Source organism: Pinus tabuliformis, chromosome 4_2 (genome assembly GCF_031772625.1).
Source record: "Pinus tabuliformis cultivar Carrire ecotype Pingquan chromosome 4_2, CPIR1, whole genome shotgun sequence".
Lineage (NCBI taxonomy): Eukaryota > Viridiplantae > Streptophyta > Pinopsida > Pinales > Pinaceae > Pinus > Pinus tabuliformis.
Window position 1 is genome coordinate 638,933,225 of NC_142304.1, and position 6,000 is coordinate 638,939,224.

Consider the following 6,000-nt stretch of genomic DNA (forward strand, 5'->3'; position numbering starts at 1 on the left):
CCTTCCAGTGCACTATCTTTAGAGAAGTTGGTGGAGGATGCCCAAGCTAGCACCTTAGTGGACCTTTGTACAACCAGCCCTGTCACTCCCAGAGTCAAAAGTGTGGAGTTCGGGCCTGAGAGAGCGTTAAAGATCAGCTCCTCTCTATCTCCTTCCCAGGAGAAGGAGTTGTGTAGCCTATTGGCCAGCCACTTAGATGCTTTTGCTTGGAGCTATAAGGAGATGAAAGGAGTCCACCCCTCGGTCTGTACCCATCATATATACATCAAAGAGGATTGTAAACCAGTTAGGCAACCCCAGAGGAGAATGAATCCAGCCCTTAAGGACATTGTCAAGGAAGAATTGCAAAAACTGTTGGATGCCGGATTCATTTACCCCATCTCAGATAGTGAATGGGTGTCCCCTCTAGTGTTGGTTCCGAATGGGAAGTGGAGGATCTGTGTAGATTACCGAGAGCTGAACAAAGCTACCAAGAAGGACCATTTCCCTCTACCTTTCATAGATCAAGTGTTGGATGGACTGGCAGGAAAGAAGTTCTTCTCTTTCCTGGATGGGTTCAGCGGGTACAATCAAATCCAAATCAGCCCGGAAGACCAAGATAAGACCACCTTCACTTGTCCTTGGGGTACCTTTGCCTACCGAGTCCTTACCTTTGGGCTATGCAATGCTCCTGCTACTTTTCAGAGAGCTGTCTTGAGCATCTTCTCGGAGTTGGTCCATGATGCAGTGGAAATCTACATGGATGACTTTACCCCTTATGGGGCCAACTTCCAGGAAGCATTGTCCAACTTGGGAAAGGTCCTAACCAAGTGCATCGAGATGAACTTGTCCCTTAGCCCTGAGAAATGTGAATTCCTAATGACTGAAGGGACAGTGTTAGGCCATACCATTTCTTCCCAAGGATTGCAGGTGGATCCTAACAAAATTGCTCTCATCAAGAGGGTTCCACCTCCTCAAAAAGTAAGGGATGTCCGGAGTTTCTTGGGATTAGCAGGATACTACCGGAGGTTCATTAAAGACTTCAGCAAGTTAGCCTCCCCATTGTTTGGTTTGTTGGCAAAAGATGTGGAGTTTAATTGGACTGACGATTGTCAGAAGAGTTTGAATGAATTAAAAGACAAGTTAGTGTCAGCTCCAATCCTAAGAGGTCCAAACTGGGCCCTACCTTTCCACATCCACACTGATGCCTCGAACAAAGCCATAGGTGCAGCCTTAGGACAAGTTGAGCAAAAACTTCCATATGCCATTTACTTCGTTAGCAAAAACTTGTCCAAAGCAGAGCTGAATTACACTGTAACCGAGAAGGAATTCTTAGCTGTGGTTCATGCACTGAACAAGTTCCGACATTACATTACTGGTTACCAGACTTTTGTACATACTGACCATGCTGCTATTAGATACTTGATGAATAAACCAGATGTGAATGCTCGTATTATTAGATGGTTACTTTTATTGCAACAGTTTGATCTAACCATTGTTGATAAACCAGGAAAAGAAAATGTTGTTGCTGACTTCTTGTCTAGATTGGATTTGTCTGTAGATGAAGATGGGACGGTGGATGACCAGATGCCTGATGAGCATCTGTTTGCTATCTCAGTACTCTCTCCATGGTTTGCTGATATAGCAAACTACCTTGTTTCAGCTCAGTTTCCTCCGCACCTCTCTTCAAAAGAGAAGAGCAAAATCATCAGAAAGAGTGCCTCATTTACATGGATTGGGGGCAACCTGTTCAAGCTTGGCCCCGATCAGATCTTAAGGCGTTGTGTAAGGGAGGAGGAAGTCTTTGACATTCTCCTCACCTGTCATGATGGGCCTTGTGGAGGACATTTTGCAGCAAAGAGAACTGCCTTCAAGATCCTGCAGGCAGGCTACTATTGGCCCACACTTCATCAAGATGTCAGGAGATATGTTAGCCAATGTGACCAATGCCAAAGAATGGGGAAACCGACCCAAAGGGATGAGATGCCTCTCCAACCTCAAGTGACTCTCGAGCCATTTGAGAAGTGGGGCATGGACTTTGTGGGCCCAATCAATCCCTCTTCGAGGCAGAGATCCTACATCATAGTGTGTACTGACTACTTGAAAAAGTGGGCAGAGACTAAAGCAATCAAAGCAGCAACTGAAGAAAAGGTGGTCGAGTTCTTAAGAGAGAACATCTTCTACAAGTTTGGCTACCCAAGAGAGCTGGTGACCGATCAAGGGAGCCAGTTCACCTCCAACTTGGTTGAAGATCTATTAGCTCATCACAAGATCAAGCATAGGACTTCCACCCCCTATCATCCTCAAGCAAATGGGCAGGTGGAAGTCACCAATAGAGCTCTAGAAGGGATCTTGACCAAAGTGGTAAACAGCAGCAGAAAAGACTGGGCAGATCGCCTAGTTGAAGCCACATGGGCTTACAACACCACTTGGAAGACCACCACCGGTTTCACACCTTATGAGCTGGTCTATGGGAAGAAAGCTTTGCTGTCCATTGAGTTTGAGTATAACACTTTGAGGTTGGCAGCTCAGCTGGACCTAGATCTCAGCCATGCACAGCAAGAAAGGTTATTGCAGCTGAATGGATTGGATGAACACCGCATGCAGGCCCTCCTTCACTCAGAAGTGGTTCAACTTCAGAGGAAGGTGTGGCATGACCAACATCTCCATGACAAGCAATTTCAGCCGGGAGATTGGGCTTTGTTGTATGATTCCAGATTCAAAGATTTCAAGGGGAAGTTGAGAACCAGATGGCTAGGACCATATGTGGTGGAACAGTGCCATGACAATGGATCTGTCCTCATTCGAACCATTGATGAGGAATCCATTCCCATGCTTGTCAATGGGCACCAATTGAAGATCTATAGAAGACCTCTCTCAAGACAAGAGTTTATCAGCACTATGGAGAAATCTGTTTTGGTCATAGAGAAGGGTTCTGCCTCCACTTTGGGCATACCCTGAAGGATCTAAAACACAAAAAAAAAAAAAAAAAAACAAACAACGAGAAAAATAAAGATCCTTGGGTGAAAACCTCTCTGAGGCGCCCAAGGCAGGCAGTAGGGGTGAAAACCTCATTGAGGCGCTCCTATTGTCTTTCGAAAAAGAAAAGAGAGAAAAATAAAGATCCTTGGGTGAAAACCTCTCTGAGGCGCCCAAGGCAGGCAGTAGGGGTGAAAACCTCATTGAGGCGCTCCTATTGTCTTTCTAAAAAAAAAAAAGAAAAAAGAAAGAAAAAAGGAAAAAGCAATCAGCACCATAAAAGGTTTGCATGTAGATGTTCTAGGGAGGAGAAGAAGCCTCTCCACTCCAAGCCAGGGGCCTTCATCATGCTAGCAAAGGATGTCATCAGCACCTCCTCCAAGAACAGCAATGTTTTTTAAGGTATGTGCAATTATTATCATGCTTTGGATCTTCTACAGGAGGATACAGTTTTTCTACAGGAACAGACAGTCTTCCTACAGGAAGACGCGGATCTTCTACAGGAAAGTGCCAATTTTCTACAGGAAGCTCTGTGTTCTACAGGAAACTTCCTGTAGAAGGTTACGATGGCCGAAATGTGTTTCAAATGAAGATCTAGCGACTGAGGAGTGGATTGAATGCATGCATGCCAATGATGGCACCCCTGAACATTGCCATTATCGTCCTCCACCATCCTCGTCGCCATGCAACCAAGATCCCTGCAGCAGCACAACAAAGTAATCAGTTCTTGTGAGAAAGCATCTGTCAAAGAAAAACTAGGCACCGAGAACCATACCACATCCACGTTGATACATCAGAAGCGCTGGGATCGTGATCGAGAAGCCAGAACCGCCAGCATGCAGCATACACCCGAGGAGAAAGAACGGTGACAAGACCCCTCGCGGGGATCCTGTAACAGTTCAACCTGCTCAAGTGAAGACCGTTCACAGCACCGCCATCTGAGATCAAACACGGGCGCATGAACGTAGAACCATTCACTCCATCGCCAGCATCCTGTAACCACGAGCCTACAGGAATGTGCAGCCACATGCGGCAGGTAGATCCATCGCTCAAAAAACTGGAAATCATGTGCAGCCGCGCGCAGGTAAGTGTTCTAATCCTTCTCTCCATCAAACTGCATGATTATTACTTCGATTTGTTTTGCATGGCATAAAGGTGAATGGTTGAGCGGCCTAAAGGCCAGTGATTGGCCACGTCGGTTAGTAAAGGGATAGTCAGAGGACGAGGTGGCAGCCACGACGAAAGAAACACGCAGCAAGCACGTGAAGATCAGTCCCGTCAACCGAGAAGTGAAGTTTAACCGAAAAGGGCGGCGGCAGATCTGTGGGAATGAATGCGGCAACAAACGAATGTGCAGGCGGATGATGGGTGACGTCACCCAACGGTCCGGTGGGGACAGCTCACCCCCGCGCCACGAGCTGCGCCGATTCAAAATCTAATCGGCTCGATTAAGCGTGTATCTCCATCAACCTCACTTCAAAACTCGAGTAGATCCTCTGCTTACCTCTGCATGTTGATACGCCGAGCTCTCGGCTACCTGAACGCTGGTAAAGCACCTCTCGACCGCCAGCCAACTAAAGCTCTTCCCGAAGCCTGCGCACTACTCCTACAGGAACAGTTTCTACAGGAACACTGTCCTACAGGAAGCAGTTTCTACAGGAACACGGCTCTACAGGAAGGTGAAGTCTTCACGTAAAAAAAGGTGGCAGAAAAGAGGTAACCCTGCAACTCCTTCTGCAATTGTTTTTTAAAGGTGGCAAGGCCATTAGTCACAGTGTGGTCATAAAAAATTGGATTGCCGTGCCTATACTATCGCTCCTACAGGATAGCTGTATAATCAATTGTGGTCTGAAAATTCATTGCATGTTCTGCCTTTAAGACCGAATTTCCTGTGTATCCACCACCTCTGGTATAAACCACTGTGTTCATCATGCCTGGCGGGTTTATCATGCGAGAGCCCACTAATTCAAATGCATTAAGGAGAAACCCAGCAGTGGTTGAGCTCTTCACTAGAGCGCAATGGATGCCTTTCTGTGATAAACTACAGGGCTACGATGATGAAGTAGCCGAGGAATTTTTGCAGGCTCTGCAACCTAAATCACAGACATTGGCCACGGTAACCTTCAGAGGTCTCAGCCTCAACCTCACCCCAGAGCATATCAGTCAGATTACAGAGCTGCCCATGGGTCTGCCGTGGGACAAAGAAGAGCGGAAGATGAGCCAGCAAGCAAAGAAGGAGTTCTTCCCACCAGAAGAGTCATTCACCGAAGACAAAAATGGAGTAAAAAGGGCAAGCCTGTTGCCGCCATGGAACGAAGTCAGTCTACAAATTATGAAATATATCACCTGTGAGGGTTGATATAGCATTGTATATGCGTATCACTTCAGGCTGCTTAACGAACTAAGACACCAGATTGACCTCCTTGCAGCACAGAGGTTGAGCATTCCTTACTTTCTACTACAGTCCTTAATGGAGTGTTCCACCAAGCTCAAGGACGGAATTCCGGACCAGATAGCCCACCATGGGCTAGTCAAGCTCCTCATGGAGGATGCTCTCCGCTCATATAAAGTCCCCCTCGCTTGGGAATCATTTAGGAACTTATCCAAAACGGGGAACATAAAAATGTTGCTTGAAGAAGCGGAATCCTCTAACGGAGAAGAAGAAGAGCCAGCAGCCGGGAGTAAGAAAGGAAAAAGCCAAAAAGTTCCGGCTCCAGCACAGAAGAAGGAACGAAAGAAGAAGGAAGAGGGAAAAGATGACAAAGTCAAAGAGGACACCCCCATCCTATCAGCAAGGGAACAGAGGTTGAAAAGCAGGGCAGTCAAAGCTGAGGTGGCCCCTGCCAGCCCAAGCACCTTGTCAGCTTCTGCAGTCAAAGCCAAACGCAAAAGCCACGAAACAAGGCAAGGGAAGGTGGTGAGAGTTACATCTGCAGGAACGCAATCACAGGCTTCTACAGGAAGCCCGAAAACGCAAACTCAGGCTTCTACAGGAAACCCGAAAACAAAGACAAAGGTTTCTACAGGAAGCCCGAAGATCAG